Here is a 22,506-nt window from a genome sequence, read left to right on the forward strand (position 1 = left end):
CCCCGCGTTGGGCTGCAGTGGGGAGCAGGGCCCAGGGGCTAGAGAAGGTTGGGAAGGGGTGGTCCAGGAGAACACGGGGGAGGGAGACAGATGCCGTCCCCCTTCCGCCAAGCCGGGAACCGTGGTCTGTCCAAGGTAAGAGAAGCCACCCAGTCCTGCACGAAACTCCCACTGAAGATTTGGGTCGCTGCATGTTTAACCACCTCATTCCCCAAACCTACCCCTCCTGTGAAAACATCACTGACACTTGGCAAGTGACACTGACTCACTTGAAGAAGACTGAGACTTGGGCAGAGCAGCTCCCAGAAGTCAGCAGCAAGTGGCCGTCCCGTCCCCGCGGTCAAGTCAGTCTTTCATCCGAGGGTCCCAAAGGGCCCAGTGATTTCTTTTGCTGTGGTGACATGTTCTTGGTTTTGCACAATCCCGTCTGGGACAAGACACCGGGGACACTGTCTCCTGGTAACAGGTCCCCCCGGGGATTCTTTCTGGCTAGACTTTGCCAGGCCTTCAGCTCCTTAGAGTGGCGACCAGAACACCCACACGCCTCGTGATTCCCTGGTCAGGCCAGGATGGCAGCCAGGCCAGCTCAGCAGCCTGTGGAGTGTGTGCAGAGATTTCTGACCCACATGAAGCAGGGCAGCTTTGGCCTGAAGTACACCAGTTGGTAGAGGGAGATAACTTTTTAATTAGATGATTGTCATTTGTGAAGCTGAAGTGTTTTACAAAAATGCAAAAGGGTTGGTGTAGAAAGTGAGGTCAAAATGCAAGGTGTTGGAGGGTAGAAGAAAGTGTGCGTGAGTGCTAAGTTCCTTCAGTCGTGTCCAACTTTGTGCCACCCTATGGACCGTAACCCACCAGGCTCCTCCGTACATGGGATTCTCCAGGCAAGAATACTGGAGTGGGTTGCCATGCCCTCCTCCAGGGATCTTCCCACCCCAGGAATCACACCCGCATCACTTACATCTCCTGCATTGGCAGGCAGGTTCTTTACCACTAGTGCTTCTTGGGAAGCCCAGAAGAAAAGGTAGGGAAGGAGAAATCTTACCAAACGCTGTTCATCAAAAGAGATTTTTCGGGGTTAATTCGTTCTGGTTCCAGGAGTTTACTGAAAACTACGAAACAAATATTCTGAGTAGTAAATGTTTCGATTCTGTATCTCACCACTACCTCTGCTTATATGTGTTATCTGTCCTGCTGAGCGTGGGTTACCTTTGTCCTAAGGTTTGTAGGAGGGATGGATGGGAAGACTATTTTGGATGAATGAACTAGAATACACGTGTGTGCACACACGCATGACTTGTAGGACCAAGGCAAAGATAGCAGAAGAAGCAGGGATTGAGACGGTAAAGAGGGAGTGGTTATACTTTAATATTAAAGCTTGTCTCTCATCCCCATGGTTTTTTCAGGGCCTTACATACACTGTCTCAGGTGGTTCAGGGGTGTAGGCAGGTGAGCATTTTTGATTCCCATTTTACAGATGAGAAAATCAAGGCTCAGAGAGGTGATGTGACTGACCCAGAGCCCAAGGCCAGTCAGTGGAAGAGTTAGCCACCATGCCCCCACCTCAGCCCAGAAAGCGAGTGTGTCTTAGCCTCCACTCTGACTGCAGTGAGCACAGTCCAGGGAGCCGACCAGTCCCACCCACCAGGCAGAAGGAGCAGCCAGCTGCTGGCTTGAGCCCGCCATGGGGAGCCCGCCATGGGGAGCCTGCCATGGGCAAGCTACATGGTCTTTTCCTCCTCATCCAAGGAAAGGAGGAGCATGATGAAACACCCTCAGATCAGATGATGGCAGAGGGGTGGGGAGGAAGAGGAGCCAGCTTGCAAAGTTCCCTGCTCTTCTGTGAAAGAATACATTGTAACGTCTTGCAAACTGGATCTCCTCCAGGCCAGAGGTCCTCAAGGTGGGTGGGAGGTGAGGGAGACCCTCCTGGAGAGGGGCACATCCAGGCCTGAGATCAATATTCAAATTGCCTGGGAAATTTTTCCAACTACATGCTGAGAAAGTATGCCAACATTTTCAGAATTCTGGTGTTAGGGGGCCCCTCTTACTGGTGAGCACACACGGGCTGTACCCTCTGAGTGACGGGAGCGAACACGGCATGTGCGGGCCACAGAGAGTGCTCTCAGGAGGGCGGAACTAGCCCGTGGGAACAGCGGGCCACGCTGCTGCATTCTCACCTCAGTTTGCAGTACTTGCACCTGTCGTCAGAGCTGAGACGAGGCTGCCCAGCACATTAGCAACGGTGGAAAGGGCTCCAGGCCAGTCCTTGAGTATGGACAGAGTATACACCATGGACTCCAGGCCACGTTATGACTCTCACAGGCCCTGGGCCCTTGTGTGCCTACATAGGCCCATCCTCCCTAAAATATATATATAAATTGTATTTTATGACTATCTTGGCACAAAGATGAAGATAATAATATTCCTTATTAAAACTTTTTTTTTCAATCTAAAAATTCATTTATTTCTGATTTTAAAGAGCTGAAAACCAGCTTCCCTCGTGGCTCCACAGTAAAGAATCCACCAGGCAAATGCAAGAGGCACGGATTTGATCCCTGGTCCGAGAAGGTGCAGTAAAGCCCGTGCACCCCAACTACTGAGCCGGTGCTCTGGAGCCTGGCAGCCGCAACTGCTGAACACACTGGCTGCAGCTCCCGGAAGCTGGGCGCCTGAGAGCCCATGCTCTGCACCAGGAGAAGCCACCACAGCAAGAAGCCCGGGCACTGCAGCTAGACCTCAGCCCCTCGCTTGCCGCAAGTAGAGAACAGCCTGAGCCGCAGTGAAGACCCAGGGCAGCCAAAAACAAATTTTTTAAAAAGCTGAAAACCCCTTCCAGGCCCCTAAATTTCTCGTGCCCTAGGTAACTGTGCCTGAGGCATAGGCTGACTCCGTGTGGACATCTTATCTGAGCCAGAAACCTCACCTTCCCCTGCCCACCTGGTCTCAGCACGAGCCTGGGCAGGGGAGGGTGGGCAGAAGGCTGCTCACGCTGCCGCCTCCCGAGGAAGCAGTTGGCCTACTCTGGAAGCAGATGCGGTAGCTGCTTCTGCCCAGACTGGCCTCCAGCCAGCCAGCCTGGAGTGTGAGGCAAACAGCTGTGTTTGCCTGGCCAAGGAGACTGGCCCAGAGAGCCCAACCCGCCACACAGCCCTGGCTCCCTGCCACCGCCCTTTCACACACATCATCTGGCCTCACCAGGACCCTGCAAGGGAAGTAAATGCCATCCTTACACCCATTTCACATCTGGGGAAACATGGAGGGAACCACGCCATCTGCTTGGACAGTGCCCTGTAGTTTTAAAATATATGATGATTTTGTTTGATCTTCACATATAGTCCTGGCAGGCGACAGCCACTTTTCACTCCGTTTGAAACGTAGAGGAAACAAACTCAGGGGAGCAGTGGCAAGTCCAAGTCATGTGACTGCCCCCCGCCCCTCGCACAAGGGCCAGGCCTTGAAATGCTGTTGTCTTAGTCCTGAGAGGGGCCTGGTGGGCATCCATGGGGACCAGGCTAAAAATCCAGGTTCCTGGCCTCTGGGAGTGGTGGCTATCTTGGGACCTGAGCCTCCTCACCCCTCTGTGTCCCCCAACTCTAATCAGCCTGCTGGCTCCCAGGGACGAGCAGGGTTCAGGCCAGGGCTCTTGGACCCCCTCGTGACCTACCAGAACATCCAGGGACTTGGCCCTCGACGCTGCACAGACTGGTGTGTAGTCTGCTTTCTCTGTTTAAGCAAGGCCAGGAGAGGCCTCTGTGGCAGGCTTGACTCAGAGGGAAAGGAGACGCGCCCGGGCTAAGGAGGGGGTCAGGAACTCCTGAGGCCCATGCCAGGGTCAGGAAGGGTGCTTGGGGCCTATTTCCATTAACTACGCCACACAACTCTGCACAACGAATTGTGTAACTAGTCAGCTTGAAATCTCAGGTCTTACAACATAGGTGTTCACCGCTCTTGTTTACAGGTCTGCAGATGGGCTGGGGTTTGGATGACACTGGCTGGATGGCAGAGGACCTAAGCATGGTCTCATGTCCCGTGGACAGTGGTTGGAGTTACAGGCATGCACCTCCTCCAAGAAGTTCTCCAAGACTGCTCCCCTAGTCAGGGTTCCAGGTGCCCCCTCTGGGCTCCTGTAGCTCCCACAGATGCTTTGACCATGACCCAGCTCACTGTGAGTGACCGCTGGCCTGCAGGGGGCTGATGTCCACTGACTCTGAACTTGACTTCGTCCATGCTGCATCTCCAGCACTGAGCCCAGGGCCTGGCTCAAGCAGGAGCTGAACGAGCTTGTAGGGGCTAAACAGGTGAACCCTGACAGTGAGGTCCAGGTGATAAGGGACTCAGGGGCGCAGGGAGGGAAGAGCTGAACTGTGCCTTAAGCCAGGTCCTCGAGGAGGGGCACGCAGAGCAGTGGAGTGGTCCCCACACGGGACAGGAACTTCCAGTGGGGAGGCCGGGGTGCCCCCAGGGCCCTGAGGTCCAACCATGCAGAGAGGGCTGCAGGTGGGGGCACTGCTGTGCTGTGTGGGGCAGGCCAGAGGCCCAGGGAGCATAGACCCAGCCTCTGTGCAAATGAGAAAGTGCCCTTCCTCCCTCAGGGGCACCCAGCCCTGCCCAGGACCCTAGGAACTGCTCGGACCCCTAGGCCCATAGGGGAGGCCACAGCTGTGCACTGCTTGAGAGATTCTCTAGGGTATGTGAGGTGTGTGTGTGTGTGTGTGTGTGTGTGTGTGTGTGTGTGTGTGTGTGTGATGTGTTTCTGATGTGTCTGAATCTGCTCTGCAGTTTCTAAATCTCCCTGACTGGTTGGCCTCTGAGTAAGGAGAGGTGGGAAGCAGAGGTGTGGGGGTCCTGCCTCCCTGAACCAGAGACACAGGATGTCTTTCAGAGGAGGTCCCCGTGGCTTTCACCCCGCTTTCTGGGAACAGGGCTGACATGGATCCTGAAAGATGCTGAGAACACGCTGTTAGTCCCCAGTGGGCAGGCCACAACCTGGCCTTTCTTCCCTCAGTTTATTCTTCAGTTGGTAAGGGCAACAGTCTGGGCAGAAGAAAGCGGAATTAGAAGGGAAAGGAGCAAAGTGTTCCCCAGGGGGTCAGGGGGCCTGGTCAGAGGGAGAGACCGGGAAGGGCCTCTACTGTGGTCACCGGAGGTCCTGCCAGTGGAGGGAGCCTGACTCATCTGCGGCCGGGGTGCTCCACCCAGCAGGACGACAAAGGCTCACATGGGACCACCAAGGAAAACTCCAGTTTCCAGCTCAGAACGCTCCATGTCCCTGTTTTAGGCAGTCTTAGCCGTCCAGGCAGCGGCTTCTATTCACAAGCAGCCCCTGTGTCAGACACTGGGAGGGGAACTATCTCTGGAAACAGGATCTTGGAGACTGCAGGACCTGTGTCTCCATCTCTCCCAGTGACGCTAAGGACAGGCCACCAGGGTACAGGCAGCCTCCTCTTTCAGATTTCTGATCCTCACCTGGCACTGGAGCCGGGATCTTGCAGTCCTGGAAAGCCATCTGTGACCCTTAGGGAACTTGATTGAGCAGGTGCCCTTAACTGACTTTGCTGGGGAGATAATGCCCCTCCCCAAAACTATGCTAAAAACAACATAGGTCAGACTTCCCTGGTGGTACAGTGGATAGGGACCCGCCTGCCCATGCAGGAGACATCGGTTCGATCCCTGGTCGCCAAAACAGCAATGAAAACCCAGCACAGCCAAACAACGGCGGCAGAACAGCAGAGCATCTAGAAGCGACAGGCTGCTCTGCTCCTCCTGGTCAAGCTGCGCCAGGAATATCGGATTCCCCTTTGGGACCTTAGTTTGTTTCAGGCGCGTGGCCAAGGATGGGGAGCAGGCCAGGCAGGAGCCAGCCTGACGACCAAGGAGATGTAGGAGCCGAGAATGTGTTACCTGAGGATGCTTTAGGTATGCTCCTCTGACCTCAAAAGACAAACATGCCAACGTGGGAGAGGAAGAAACAAACCAGGGGGACAGGGGACTGGACACAGAGTGGACTTCGGACACCCAGACCCAAGGACACCGTGGGGACCCCGCGGACTGGTGGCAGGGGGTAGCTGAGGGTAGCACAGGCATCTGGGCAACAGCCCTAACACTGGACATGATCCAGCAGAAACCGGGACCCAACGTGGACCCCACGGTGTCGGAGGGTGCTCCCCTTTGCAGGGCAAGGTGTGGGTTAGGAAAAACACCAAGAGATCTCTTCCATTCTGAGGCTTTGAGACGGCAGCAGGACCTCTCGGGATGCCTCCCTTCCAGGAACTGCACTTGCCCTCAGCCCTGGACATTTAGTCCCTTTTCCCCCAGCTAACCCTCCAAACCCTCCAGGCTAGCAGGGAATGGAGGGGAACTTAGAGCCCACTCTCCCATGTGACAGGTGAGGAAACCGAAGCCCTTACAGAAAAGGGGCTTGCTTAAGGTCACGGTGGTGCCAACATTCACAGGCACCTGTTGAGCCAGGCACCCAACTGAGGACTTCCCAGCCTCTCACTACAACTCCTGAGGGTCCGGTCTCCAATTTACCCAGACCAAGGGAGGGTCACTTGCCCCAGGTCCTACCAGTAGAAAGAGGAGGGGCAGGGTTCTAACAGGTCCCCCCTGCTTCCAAAGCCCTTGCTGGTGACCTGAAACTCATACCTCAGTGTCCCACACACAGCGATAAAATCAGGTACGTCCACTGAGAAATGCAGACAGTCCTTCTCAGTGATGACCGCCAGGATAAGTCTAGCGAGGCTGGTGAGTCACCTGGTGTCTCTGAGTCTTAGCTTCCTCTACCAAAAATGGGAATATGAGATTTACCTTCCGTCTTGTTGGAAGTATGGGATAAAAGTGCTTTTCTTCTGCGCCCTTCAAATATGACAGCTCTTTTCTCTTGACCCCTAAGCTCTCTGGCCTTCCTGGCATGTGGATCACCTCTCCGGTAAAGGGAATGGAGGGAAGTAAAGCCACCCTGGGTGGGTGTGGCTGCCCTCATGAGGGCTGCTAGAGGCAGGACTTCGAGCACTGGCCTTGCCACTCGCCCTGCAGCACTGATGGGTGAGCTGACCTGTTACCCGCACACGACTCTCCTCCGAGCATCCATTAGCTGACCTTGAGTGCCCTGGGGGACACACAAGAGAGACCCCACTCCTAGGTCCCTGTCCACACTCAGAACCAGGAGGCGTCCAGGCCAATGCGATAAAGCAGTGTGTGCCGGGTTCATGCTGGATGCTGGAATGGGGACACAGCGGGGAACCAGGCAGTGGGGGCTGCAGGCAGAGGAGGCGGGCATGTAAGGAAGGGACAGCCAAGTACGGCGGGTAACCAACCAGAGCTGCACCTTCTGGTGATAAGAGTCATCATTCCAGGGGAGGGGGAGCCCAGCGAGGCGGTGACCTGGAGACCCTGTCTCCTGGCGTGATCTGATTGGAAGGGCTGGAACCCAGCACATGAGGTTGACCTCAGAGTGGGCTCACAGTGTGTAAGCAAGTGCCAGGTGGTCAGGTAGATGATGATTAAAGCTGGTCACAGTTGGCGGGTGGCCAAACTATGGGAGGGATGGACAGGCCAGACCCTGTGGGAGGGGGTTGGGTGGGTAGGTAGGAGAAGATCCTTTCAAGGCCCCCTGTGTGATAGAGAATTAGTGAGTGTGTGTGTGTGTGTGTGGGCGGAGGGGTGGTTCCCTGAAGGAGAAAATGAGAGTCACAGGAGGCTCCTAATCAGAGAAGAAATGAAATTCGGGGAGGTTAATCTTCCTTCCACGTGCAGAATGGATTAAAGAGAAGAGAAACAGTGAAAACATCAAGAAAACCAGTTAATTATACAGGCAGGAAGCACCTTGATGGAGAAGGGGGACTAAACCAGAATTCCCTGGTTCTGATTGTCACCCAAGGTCAGCTCTCCCCATCTCAGGCGCCTGGCGTTGTCCAGAGCAGAGATGTTGTTACACATACATTTGCTGTCTGTTGCTGTAATCTGCCTCTTAAAACAGAAAATGTCATATCTGATTTTTTGGTAGAAAGCTTTCCACGGGGGGATCACACACAGCCCTGAGTCCTCTCACAGAGGGCTCACGCGTCTCGCCCTTTCCTGATGACTCAGGCTCATTTCGACACCACTAATTAGTAGACTGGACTGTAATACTGGGTTACCCTCAGGGATTATCAAGGCATATCCAGTCTGCTTTGCTTTTTTAATTACCGCATCTGCCTTTTACAGTTTCTCTGCCTCCTCTCTCATCAGACAGCTCTTCTGGCTCCTGCCAGTGTACCTGCTGTGACCTGAGACACTAGACCACCAAACCTGTCAGCACTGTTTGTCGAGTCGGAGCAAATGGACTCTGAGGGAGGGCCCAACTGACATTTTATGAGCCAAGAGGAGGCGCTTCATTGCATAAATGAATGTGTCAAACACCCAATTCACCCACTCAGAAACCATCTTTGCCTATTTTCTGTCCTCCCCCCTACCCCTCCTCCGTGACTTCCAAAAGTGGTGGATCGGCCAGGTAACATAAGATTTGGCCGAACTTAAGTTGTATCAGCCCATGTGATCTTCTTCTTCAAAGCTTGATGGGGTGGGTCTCACCCTCCTTCCTCAGGGAGGAAAGCTGAGCCTGAGGGCTGGGGTGGGTCAAGGTCAGACAGTGAGTCAGGATGAATCTCAGGACCGGCCTGGTCACCTTGCCTCAAGGCCACCAGACCTCCCTCCTTAAGAGCTGTGGGGGGAGGGAACCAGGGGCCCCTGGGCTGATGGAAAGAGCCCCACACCGGGAGTGAGCAGATCCAAGTCTAATCCTGGCGTCAGACTCACCAGCTGGGCACCCACGGAGCCATTGCTTCACTGGGCATCAGTTTCTCCATCTGCAAGAGAAGGATGAGTATATTCGTTTGTGAAGAATCCTCTCTGTAATTCTTGAGCTGTCTTCGCTCATTAGTGGGCGGAGGGAAGGGGATGGCAAGGAAGGAGGACAGGAAGGAGAGAGGGGAGATGTTAACAGTTGCTCCGCCTGAGCCCCACCTGGGGCCCCCAGATTCTCCCCAGTCCCTGGATTTGGACCCCTTCCCCAACCTAGTTCATCTCTATGACCCACCCAGGAAAGCTATTAAATTTCAGACTAGTTAACTAAGAGTCTACAGGCCTTGGGGGAAAGGCCTAATAATAATAACGACCTACAGGATGAGATGGTTGGATGGCATCACCGATTCAACGGACATGAGTCTGAGCAAGCTCTGGGAGATAGTGAAGGACAGGGAAGACTGATGTGCTGCAGTCCATGGGGTCGCAAAGAGTTGGACATGACTGGGCGACTGAACAACAACAGAGATAAAGCTCTTTCCAAGAGCAGAGGGTCTGGCCACCCAGAGTTCTCATCCCATTCACAGGAGGGACCGCAGCCGAGCTCAGGGCTCTGCTAAGAGTCAAAGCAACATCTTCAGCTTCTGAAGTCAACAATTCTTTAGCTCCTTTTGTCTTTGGCACCTTCCGCCTGTGTCCCGGGCCAGTTCTTCTGGCTTCAGTCCACTGCTTTCTTCTTCTGGCACTCAAGGCCCCCAGGACGGTCCCTCTGAAGGGAAGCAGAAAGTGGGTCGGGCCATTTGCAGACTAGTTGAGGGCCCTCTCACTTGAGCGGGACCAGGAGGAAAGGCAAAGTGGTGACTGGCTGAAGGCCCGAGGCCATGTGTCCTCCTGACCCCGCCCACCAGCTGGACACGTTGCCCAGCAGCATGGCCCCTGCATGTGGGCCCCTTCTGAGCCCGGATGGGCACTGGCAGAGGCCCCCGGTCTGGGCTCTGCTCTCTGGAGCTCCATGCAGTTTGCAGAGGCCTAGCTCTTCTTTCCGGCAGCGACTCCACGGGGCTGGGGCCTGGGCTTGGCGGCTTTCCTGGGCTGCTGTCGTATCGATTATTTCAGCTCCCTTTTTGCTGGGGATATCAATCTAGCGGGTTCCTGGGATGGCTGTGTTTTAACCTCTCACCCCGGTCTAGACTCCGTGGGCTCCCGCTGTCCCTCGGCCGGGAGGAGATGGAGGACCCCGGGTCTCTCTGGGGCAGGCTCTGGAGCCAGCGAATTTCCAGGAACAGATGCCGGGATCGCCCGGCGGCTCCGCGGCCCCGCCAACCTGCCTCCCTCCAAACCTGCCCGGTGAATTATTAAAGATGCAATTTCCTTTCATCTTTCCAGTAAAATCTCTCCCGGTGCCATGATCCGCTGTCTTCCTGTCACTGGCTGGGTAGGGGCCTTGGCAGGATCCTCGTTCACTCCCGCCCCTCCGTCCTTACTTAATCTACCTAGGGGGCTGAAGAGGTCTGACCCTTCCTAAAAGGGTCCACGGAGCCCAGGAGTCTTGGGAAACTGGATGGAGTGGAAGGGACCTGGAATCATAGAATATTAGAGCCTGCTGTCTCACAGCTGAAGGAAGAGGAGCCCAGAAAGGGACATTGGCCAGCCCCAGGCAGCGCAGCAAGCTGTTGGCGGAGCGGAGGCTGAAGTCCAGGCTCAGGTCTCCCAGTTGAGCGTTTCCCCTTCTCCAGCCATCTCCCTTGGGATGAGCCCCGACACCTCCCGGGTCAGGGAGCTGGGTCAAGCATCTTACCGGATCAATGAGGTCTCCCAGCATGAGTTACGGTGTCTGCTCATTATTTACCATCCAGTCCTCACCCCTTCTGCAACATGCTAGCTGAACTGAAACCATGATTGTTACCGCCCTCTTGTCAGTATTTATTGTTTCGGGTTTGGCTGTTAACTCCTGGTGATGATCGCAAAGGTCTGGAAAGTGGTCTGGAAAGCCCGCAGCTGCCGCGTGGTCCTGGTCCGATAGCGCTGCTTGTGGCCTAGCTCCAAACTCACCTCCTCTGCACCCCTCCTGAGTGCCCCAGAGACACCCAAGGGGTCTACCTGCTCTTTTACTTCATCTGAGGTCTGCTCTGGAAAGGTGCGTGGACAGGGTTTTCAAGTCTTTAGCTAGGGTCTTGGTGTCCCTTAAGACATCATGCTGACTTCCCTAGTAGTCCAGTGGCTGAGACTCCGCACTCCCCACGCAGGCAGCCTGGTTTCGATCCCTGGTCAGGGAACCAGACCCCACAGGCTACAACTAAAGTTCCCACATGCCACAGTGAAGATCCCAAAGCAGCCAAATAAAGAAATAAATTAACTTTTAATGATAAAGACAAAAAGAGACACCACTCCATGTGCCCAGCCCTGAGCCATCTGCTCTGGAGACTCTAGACGACCATGGCCTCTTCATCCAGAGGTCAAGCCCAGGCGGAGGGAACCCAGAGGGACCCTCAAGACCACCCACCGCCCCCCACCCCCCGGCTTGGCCTCAGCCTGCTAGGTCAGACTGCAGTTGGCAGAGTTGGCCCCAAGGACATGCAGAAACCCTCCTGGCCCCTTCTTGTGGCATGAAGGGGGTTCCTCCGCCTTTAGTAAGATGTTCCTCAGACCCTGGTTTGGGACCATGAGCAGGCCACGCTCTGGGCCCCGTGCTGGCTCCAGCCAAGATCTACGTTCCCCTCACCAGATTCACCATCCTGGGGTCCCTGGTGCCTCTTCCAAACCTTCTTCGCTTCCCTCCAGCTCTGAGAAAGAGGACAAGCTTTCAGAGGAGGCTCTGAGGCCTTCCTGGGCTTGGGCCTGGACCTGGTATGGCGCTCTCACCCACTGGGGGAGCACCTGCCCTCTGGGTCCAATCTGCCCCTCGGCCTTAGCACCAGAATCGTGTGCACATCCGCCAGCCTCCCCAGGGCTCCCACGTGCTGCGCACCTCGGAGGGCCCCCTCATGTCTGTCTTCATGAACATGACCCTCCCACCCACCTGCACCCGTCATCCAGACACTTTCCTTTCCTCCCCCAACCCCGTGGCAACCATTAATCTGCTTTCTATTCTGGTAGTTCATATAAATGGAATCAAACAACCTGTGGGCTTTTGTGTCTGGCCTCTTTCACTTAGCAGAAAGTTTTTGAGGTTCATCCACATGGAAGCATGTATCAGAATGTCGTGCCTTTTTAGGGCTGAATATTCTGTTGTACGGATCTATCACAATTTGTTATTCATTCATCAAGTGATGAGCACTCCCATTTTGCAGATGAGGAAACAGGCCCAGAGAAGGTAAGTGGTGAGGGTCCCCTTCATCCTCCTACTTGCTCCTCACAGGAAGGGATCCCACATGTGCTTCCTGCTACCTGGGCAGGGCTCAGCCCTGGAAGTGAGCCTGATTGCCAGCAGTGAGGGGGCTGCTATGAGAGGGGCAGTGGGGTGCAGAGGTTTGGAGGCTAGGCTCTGGAGCCCCGCTCCCTGGGTCAAAATCCTGGCTCCACTCCTCCCCTGCCTCACAGCCTGACTTCGTGCAAGTCATTTATCTTCTCTGTGCCTTTGTTTTCTCATCTGTAAAAGGGGGATGATGACAATAATAGGAGCAGCTACTTCAGAGGATGTTATAAGCAGTACATGAACTACCTCTATCTACAAAACTAGAAAATGAAAATCAACCTATAACAGACAGCAGATCCATGGCTGCCTGAGAATGCCAGGAAAGGTTAGGAGGGAAATGGATTTATTCATTATCTTAACTGTAGTTAAGATGATTTTAAGGCCCACAGTTGGGCCTCTTCACCCACAGCTTCCACCTCTGAAGATCCAATCAGCCGGGTTCAAAAATATTTAGAAAAAAATTTTTCAGGAAAAAAATTTTCAGAAATTTCCAAAAAGCAAAACTTGAATTTGCCACACACCCACAGTTATTTACATAGCATTTACATTGTATTTACAACTATTAAACATTTACAATATATTAGGCATTATAAGTATTCCAGAATTGATTTAAAGTATATAGGAGGCTGAGTGTAGGTTATATGCAAATACTGCTCCGTATTGTACGAGGGACTCATGAATCTTCAGATTTTCATATCTGCAAGCATCCTGGAAAAAATTCCCCATGGACACCAAGAGCCTGTGTATACACCTGCGTCACAATCGATCAGATTGTACACTTTAAACATATGCAGTGTTTTGTCTGTCAACTTATGCCTCAATAAAGATACCTCTACAAATATCCCATGAGCTGATGTGTGTCCATCACTCCACACAGTACTAGGCAAGATGAGAACAGGTGACCAGCAAGTGCTGGTGGCGATGTCTAGGTAGCCAACCCCTGGCTGACCATGTGTGCGCGTGTTATCAAACTCGAAAATCTTCCAGAGCAATTGCTAAATATTCTCTGTCCAGCCCCGTCCCTCTTACCCACCCCCACGCCCCTCCAGTCACTACCGTCACCACGGCTGCCACATCCAGTGACTCAGAGGCCCCGTTCCAGCTCACTTCCCATCAATCAGTGCCACCGAGGGTCACATATTTTTTTTGACACCATGACCCAACCACACTGTTGGGGTAATGCTGCCCGGTCAGGACCCTCCCAGAGCCCAGATGCCCAGCGATGCCACTGTTCCTCAGGCCAGCCACAGAGGGAGCACTCAGGAGCACGGAGAACACCAGAGACTCAGAGCCTACCCCCACGTGACCTTCCAGCGACCGTCCGCTCTCCTGGCGCCTTCCCCCACTGCACCCCAGGGTGGCACAAGAGGGTGAGGGGAGCTGGTTTCAGGGTTGGAGGACAGGCACCGAGTCATGTCACCCCTGGACAAAGGTGACAGTTTGGCTTTCTTAGGTTTCCTTAAACACTTCCTCTTCCTTAAACTGCTCTAAGCTCTGCGTAAGAGAGACTTCTGCTGAACTAGGGGGCAAGGCCGGTCTAGACCTGGACCCCGTTTCAGAGGCTGGGCCAGGGCTGGGCTGGGCTGGAGGGAGTGGAAGTGGGGAGCCAGGCCCTGAGCAGTGGGTGGGCCTGGGGCCGTCCTAGTCCACACTCTTCCCATGGCACCTTGTCCAGCTTGGGCAGGATGCTGCCCCGTTGTCAAGGAAACAGTCACAGCCATCTTCCGGGGTCGAGAGAGCATGGCATGGAGCAAAGTCGGGTTGGAAGAAGGGAAGGAAGGGAGGGGGGTGGGATGCAGGCATTCGATGGCCCAGGGAAGGCCCTAGGTGCGTGTGGGGCAGCAGGGAGCCCGGGGCGGTCCGAGCAGAGTCTTTATGTGCAGAGGACATTGGTGCCCCTTCCCCACAGGCCACCTGCTCACCCTTCCTCCCCTCCTGCATGTGACCTCACTGGCCACCTTCCCTCCGTGTCCCCCTCCACAGCTCTCACACCCCTCCATCAGCTCTCGTGGGTGGCTGTCTCGACGCTTCCTCAGCCCCCTGAAAAGAAGGCAGAGGCTCGTCCCCTTCTCAGGACCCCTGGACAACCCCCCGCCAGCCAAGGACCCACATCATCCACGAGGCCGGCAAGCTCTGTGGGGGAAAGACCCCTGTAGCCCTCACAGCTCCAGGGCTGCAGCCCCCTGACCAGAGCCCCCTGGCCCCTGTGGCTCAGGGCCCCCTCCGTGCCAGCCTCTCTCACACAGCAGGCAGATGGAGTACAGGAGGCAGATGGGTCTGACAGACCCTCCTGAACTGCACTGACTGACCTGCTGCCCAGGGTGCCTTGAGCCAGTCTCACCCCCTCGCCTCAGTTCCTCCATGAAAACCAGGAGGCTGACCGGAGGTGAGGTTTTACTGCGGGTTCTGGGACATGAGGTTGGTGGGGATGGGGAGAAAGCTGGATCCATCTGGTGCATCCCAGAACCGTCGGGTTTACTGTTTTACACACGGGGTGATGGGAACCGTGAAAGATTGCTGCTGCTTTAGAAACGCGTGAAAGCCCCGGGACATCTTTTTTAAACTCTGTAGAAATCTCTTAGAGATAACATTACCGCAGTTTCACAGGCTGAAGAAGACCAAGCAAGAAGGCCCTGCAGACCCCAGGCTGGGGGAGTGCCTGGCTCCCGGACCCCTATCCTCCGGAGACTCAGGGTCCCTCCTCCTCCTAGCGTGGGCTTTGCAGCGGTGAGCTGGGGCCTGGGAGTCCGTCCCCCACCCTGGCCTCACGGGGCTGGCACCTCGAACCAGGAGCCACACAAATATGCCGCCCAGCCGGCAGGACGGCTTTGCTGTGTGGAGAGACCGCTGTTATTCACAGCCTTCTGGCAAGTGGCACCCCACTCCCAACTTGGGGGCTTCTGAGGAAGCAAGCTGGAGAGCTCTGGGCACCGCTCCATCCACCCAGCTTGGGCTGCAGAAGCAGGCCCCCTTCATACCCTGGACACCTCTCCAGACACTCCTCGCCCCCATCCACCTATGGATGGTTACAGGAAACCCCTTCCTGGCAGAACAGACAATGTTGGAGAATAGACAGAAATCAAGCCCCATGTCCAGGATCTTTTAATTTGGGGGGTTCTCAGGCATCTCTGAGAATCTGAGGGTTACCATGGACCTTTTATTGAGAAAAATAATGACACACTTGCAGATTTCTACTATACTTTTAGAAGCCTTACTAGTCCATTCCTCAGTTCCATGTGGGTCCACAGACCCTGATGAAGGTTTCCAGAGTCCCTGACATCAAGGAGGAAATGGTGTGAGGTGGCAGCTTGTTGTTCAGTCACTAAATTGTGTCCAACTCTTTGCGACCACATAGACTGCAGCTTGCCAGACTTCCCTGTTCTTCACAGTCTCCCAGAGTTTGCTCAAACTCACGTCCATTGAATCAATAATGCCATCCAAACATCTCATCCTCTGTCTCCCCCTTCTCCTCCTGCCCTCAATCTTTCCCAGCATCAGCGTCTTTGCCAGTGAGTCAGCTCTTTGCATCGGTGGCCAAAGTATTGGAGCTTCAGCTTCAGCATCAGTCCTTCTGATGAATATTCTGGGTTGATATCCTTTAGGACTGACTGGTTTGATCTCCTTGCTGTCCAAGGGACTCTCAAGAGTCTTCTCCAGCACCACAATTCAAAAGCACCAATTCTTCAGCGTTCAGCCTTCTTTATGGTCCAGCTCTCACATCCATACATGACTGTTGGGAAAAAACATAGCTTTGACTACATGGACCTTTGTTGGCGAAGTGATGCCACTGCTTTTTAATACGCTGTCTAGGTCTGTCACAGCTTTTCTTCCAAAGAGTAAGCGTCTTTTAATTTCCTGGCTGCAGTCATCATCTGCAGTGATTTTGGAGCCTGAGAAAATAAGTGGCAGGGGACTCAACTAGATCTTTATACATAGAAGGTGGTGCTAGATAACTCTAAGGTGGATGAATATATTCCATCTCAGCTGTGACATGAGGGGCAAGGATGATGAGCTAGTAGTCAAGGACCTGGATCTGGCCTCCACCATAAACAACTTAAGGAGCTGAGGCTTGGTTTATTCATTCCAGGCTTGTTATAGCCTCTCTACTCTGTGCCAAGCATGGGCACATGGTGAGGAATAAGAGAGACATGTAGACATGTCCCCACCCTTGTGTCATTTAGAGTCTGCAGAGCACAAGAAAATTAACAAGTAAACACAGAAAGAAGTATGTACCTTTATGAGATGGGCAGGGACTCTGACTAACACTCGGGAGCATCAGCTTCCTTGTCTGTAAAATGGAGATAACTCTAGTTGTTTGCTGGCGTTTCTAAAGAAATAAACGGGACGACCTATGCTGAGCACTGAACCCTGAGCCTGGCGCCACCTGGCCCAGTCTGTAGAAGGTGTGGCTTTTGAGTGGAGCTGGTCAGCAGAGAGAAGGAGGCCTGGCTTCCCACGGTGACAGAGGCTTTGCAGAAGCCAGACCGCCATCTGAACTAGCCAGCCTCAAGACAGCCTGTGGGCTAGCAGTTAAGCTCCACACAAAGGGCAAGCCCGTGCATAGGGCAAGAGGAAGACTCCACGCAGGGTGAGGCTAGCCCCTTGAAAATTCAAGTTGCTGCCGAGGACTAGAATTATATCTTTGCAGGGATCAGTTCTACGGTCTGTGCAGATTTCTGCCTCCAGCTACTGCTTATCTAGTTTATCTCACACCAACTTTCCCACCGAAACAACCAGAAAAGATGGATAAAATATATTTTAAAAATTTGCTTGAAGGTATTGAAGAGGTCTGCAGGCCATGATCTTGGAGAGAAGAGAAATCTAGAGAGATAATGTCAACATTTGGCCTTAATTTTCCCCTAAGCAGTAGCTATGAAACTGAGAATATGAACAGAAAGTGGAGACTGAGTTTTTGCAGTCTCATGGAATTAGGAAAAAGAGGGGCTGGGGAGTTCAAGCATCTCCAAGGAAAGCGGACCCTTATTTTTTTTTTAAGGGCTTTCAGTTGGGAGTTTTGAAGAACACATTAGAAATAGATCAGCCTTCACAAAGATTTAAACCCAATTTCAAATTAACTTAATTCCAGATTGGATTAAGTCGAACTGCCTCTAACTTCCTTCCTGAAGCAAGAGTATAGCCTCTCTGGATCTGTCTCAGATTACCTCTACAATTTTTCCAAACACAGTATCTCATAAATACACACAGTCAATATAAGTTTACCAGGCACACCAAGAGAAAAGACCATATGACTGAAACCAAGAGCAAAAAAAAAAAAAAAAACCATACAATAGCAATAGACCCAGAGGAGATCCGGATACTGGCATTTAAACAACAGACTTTAAAATAATTGTGATTAATACATTTTACAAATAGACAAGGTAAAGAATTTAAGCAAAGAACTGGAAACTTTTAAAATTTATCAAATGGAAATGGAATTCTAGAAATGAAAACTACAGCGATCATAACGATAATACACTGGGGGTGGGAGGAAGGCTCCAGAGGGAGGAGAGAGATGCATACGTACAGCTGACTCACTGTGTTGTGCAATGGACTCTGCTTACAACGACACTGTAAAGCAATTAGCTCCAATAATAAAATATAAATAAACAAATGTAATCATATGATAAAAAAGAAAATAATGCAATGAAGATGCGGCTAATAGGCTGTTAACGAACCAGAAAACAGGCAGAATAAAATATACAGCATTGGGACTTCACTGGTGGACCTGTGGTTAAAAATCCACCTGCCAGTTAAGGGGAAATGGGTTCTACCCCTGGTCTGGGAAGATTTCACACGCCACAGGGCAACGATGCCTATGTGCCAAAATTATTGAAGCCTGTGAACCCAAGAGCCTGGGCTCTGCAATAAAAGAAGCCACTGCAATGAGAAGCCCATACACCGCTCTAGAGAATAACCCTCACTTACTGCAACTAGAGAAAGCCCACACTCAACAGTGAAGACATAGCATAGAAAAAAAACAAAAAACAGCATTATCTTAAATATATATATATATATAGTGCACCATAGCACAGTGAGAAAATTTGATAGAAAATAAAATCAAGCATAAGAAAAAAGTCACTTAAAAAAAAAATCCCTAAATTAACCCCTCTTAAAGCACAGTATACATGATTTGCGTGTAGAGCACGTTTTAGTGAAGTGTTTGTGTATGTACGTAATAACGGGCAGTCTGTAAAAAAGAGTGCATATGTAAAACTTACTTAATTGCATTTAACTGCATAAAAGGTAAGAAGCCGGAAGTCTCATGCCTTAAATATGAATCTGATGGACTCCACGGCATATCAGGCTTTGGAGCCTGCTGCCCGAATCCTGCTCTGTCTCCTACTGTGTGTAGACCTTGACCCAAATCACATAACCTATCTGAGGTTGCTTCATCATCTATAAACATGGTGTGGTGTTGTGATGAGGATTAAAGGAGACGGTGCTATGTGCATGGTGCCCAGTGGGCACTTAGCGATGGGACAATCGGCGTTGTTTCGGTTGTCAGGAGCTGACTTCCCCTGGATCTGTCTCCAGACCTGGAGCTCTTCTTCCAGGGAAGTGTCTAGATTTTAGATTCCCTACTCCATTGCAGGAGACAAAAAACCTTTCAGCTCCCACCCCACCCTAGAGAAGCATCTGATATATTCATTTGCACCTAGTAAGTCATCAGTGGAGTGTTTCGGAAGGAACAAGGCAGGGACAGGGCCACACTTAATTCCCAGAAATGACTTTCTGGTGGTGGGACCTCAGGTGCAGGGAGGCCTTTGAGGAGAGGAACTTGGAGGAAGGGATCCTTCCTTGCGTCCTTGACTCACAGCACACGGGTGGCCTCCCTACCTCCCACTTGCGGCTCTCACCCACTGGCTTCTCTGAGCAGCCACCCGTCTTCCGTTTACTCTGTAACCTGCCAACCTCTTCTCCCTTTCCAGGCCTTTTTACAAGCTGTTCCGTGTGCCTGGGAGGCATTTGTCCACGCTCCTCTCACATCCTAGTCATCCTTCTGGTCTCAGCTCAAACATCCCATCTCAGAGGAGATGTCCCGGATGGTCCTGCCTTAATCCCATCCCCCTTCATGACGCTTACTACACTAAGAAGTCACTTTATTGGTCTATTTGCTTATCTCTTATCTATAGATAGCCTCTACTGCTGGAAATAGCCCCTATGAAGCCCTGAGTATTATCATCACTCTTAGTTTGAAACTAGAAGTATCAACCCTCAGTCATTGATGCATAAAATGCCTGCCTACTGAATACTTTCTCTGTGCTGGACATGGAGAAGACATGGGAATATAGGAAGAACAAAATAGGCCAAGCCCCTGCTCTCATTGGATCTGGGAAGAGAGAGACACAAACATAAAAGCTGTCAGAGGTGCTAGGCGCAGCTGAGGAAAACACCTCTGCAAAAGGGATGTTGAAAGGGAAGGGCACATGTGATTTTGTATGGGGGAGGCACCAAGACCTCTCTGATAAGGGGAGATTTCAGCAAAATCTAGAAAGAAAAGATGGCACCAGCCATGAAGATACAGGGGATGAAGCTTCCAGAGCCTCAGAAAAGGGTTGTTGTGCTTGGTGAAGTACAAGATTGTCTTTGTGTTTATTTGGTTTCCAAAGCGAATGGTCTCTTGTGATTTAATAATGTAAATCAAAAGCTTAAAATATGCATACCCTTTGAACTGTAGGTCCACTTAGGAATCGGCTACAGGAAAAATAATGTATACTTATGTATAAGGATACAGACTAGGAAATTTTTTAAGTATATCTCATACGTTAGTTGCTCAGTTGTGTCTTGATTCTTTGTGACACCATGAACTGTAGCCTGCCAAGCTCCTCTGTCCATGGGATTCTCCAGGCAAAAATACTGGAGTGGGTTACCATTCCCTTCTCCAGGGGATCTTCCTGACCCAGGGATTAAACCCAGGTCTCCTGCATTGCAGGCAGATTCTTTATCATCTGAGCCACCAGGGAAGCCTTTTAAAGTATGGAAACAATATAAATGTTCAGTGTTACGGAAGTAGTTAAGTAAATTAAGGGCACCATACAACAGAATACTGTGTCATTATTAAAATATTTAGAATATTTTAAAATGTAGAAAAATATTTGTAACCACTTGTTACGTTGTTGTTCAGTCGCTAAGTCATGTCTTTGCAATCCCATGGACTACTGCATACCAGGCTTCTCTGTCCTTCACCAGCTCCTGGAGTTTGCTCAAACTCATGTCCATTGAGTCAGTTATGCCATCCAACCATCTCATCTCTGTCGTCCCCTTCTGTCATAATCTGTATCTACTACCATTTTGTGAATAAAAAGATTTATATGTAGAAATCTTTGAAGGCATAAATACCAAAATGTTGATAGTGGTTATTAATGAGGGATAAAAGAATCTGATTCACTTGTACCTTTTCTTCTTTTTACTTTTCTATTGCCTTGAACTTTTTTTGCATTGAGTGTGGAAACATTAATTTTGCAATTTGAAAATGCTATCAAGTCAACCTAACTGTCCCTAATACATACCCATTTATACACTGAATGGATGCATGTCGAGCGCCCACTTTGTCCCAGGCACTGTGATAGAACCTTCCTAGTGGTAACAAACATGGAGATAACAAATCAGCTAAGCCATTCACATGTGAAAAGTACCTGGAACACCCAGGCGGAGGGGTTGAAAGGTGCCCACAGGCTTCACCTCCGATGGTGGAGAGACAGAAACTACAAGGAAGTTTTGAGGGTGTGGAGGCAAGAAGGAAGTTCTGCTTTTCCTTCTTCATCGAAGCATGAGGGCCAGTCATCAACTGAGAGTGGGCGGGGGAAGGGAGCGTGGAGGGAGGTGTGGAGTCTGGACGGGCGGCAGATGTCTTACAAATGCTTATTTACTTATTTGGCCGCATTGGGTCTTAGTTGAGGCACATGGGATCTTGATCACGTCACGCAGGATCTTTTATTGCTGTGCGGGCTTCTATCTAGTTGTGGAGCTTGGGCTCCAGAGCATGTGGGCTTAGTTGCTTCTCAGTCTCTGGGATGTTGGTTCTCCTGAACCAGGGATCGAACCCATGTCAAGACTTTCCAGGCAAGAGTGAGTCCCTGCCCTTTGGAGGTCTGTGATGTTCCCCATCAGACCAGCTACAGGATATTCTCTGCTGCTGCTGTTGCTGCTGTTGCTGCTGCTGCTAAGTCGCTTCAGTCGTGTCCAACTCTGTGCTATCCCATAGACGGCAGCCCACCAGACTCCCCCGTCCCTGGGATTCTCCAGGCGAGAACACTGGAGTGGGTTGCCATTTCCTTCTCCAATGCATGAAAGTGAAAAGTGAAAGTGAAGTCACTCAGTCGTGTCCGACTCCTAGCGACTCCACGGACTGCAGCCTACCAGGCTCCTCCATCCATGGGATTTTCCAGGCAAGAGTACTGGAGTGGGGTGCCATTGTCTTCTCCATAGGATATTCTCTGGCAAAGTTCAATTCTTGGGAAAAGAGATGAATTCAACTAAGGCTGGGATTCTCCAGGGAGACACAAGGGAGTTAAAGAAGCTATAAATGGTGGTGGGGTGGGGGGTGGCGGGGAGGCGGTTCAGAGCAAAACTGGTGAGATTGGAGGATTGCCGTTGAGGGTCAGTGGACAGAGCTAGAGACCTGGAGGGGAGGGAGAGGGGCGGTCAGAGAGAGAGAGAAGCCTGAGATCAGGGTCCTGAGGTGTGCAGTTCCTGGTGGTGAGCTGGGTCAGGCTGTGCCTCGGACGCTCTGGGGAGGACGTGTGTGCAAGAGACAGGCAGCTGAGGAACTGATCACCCACGTGGAAAGTCCCTGGCGGGTGGCAACAAAGTCAGCATCCTAAATAATGAAGAGTGCAACTTTAACCAAGAAGTCAGCAGGTAACAGCCGGGAGGAGGCAGAAGAGTGCGTGGCACAGGCAAGAGCAGGGGGATCTTCAGAAAAAGCTGGGGTTTCAGAAGGAGGAGGGAGGGGAGAGGGTCAGCAGTGATAGTGAGACCGAGGAAACCAGAGTTGAAAGAGACACATGTACCCCAATGTTCATCACAGCACTGTTTACAATAGCTGGGACATGGAAGCAACGTAGATGCCCATCGGCAGACAAATGGATAAGAAAGTTGCAGTGCATATACACAATGGAATATTATTCAGCTATTAAAAAGAATGCACTTGAGTGAATTCTAATGAGGTGGATGAAACTGGAGCCTGTTATACAGAGTGAAGTAAGTCAGAGGGGAAAACACCAATAGAGTATATTAACGCATATATGTGGAATTTAGAAAGATGGTAATGATAACCCTGTATGCAAGACAGCAAAAGAGACGCA

Source organism: Capra hircus, chromosome 24 (assembly GCF_001704415.2).
Source record: "Capra hircus breed San Clemente chromosome 24, ASM170441v1, whole genome shotgun sequence".
Classification (NCBI taxonomy): domain Eukaryota; kingdom Metazoa; phylum Chordata; class Mammalia; order Artiodactyla; family Bovidae; genus Capra; species Capra hircus.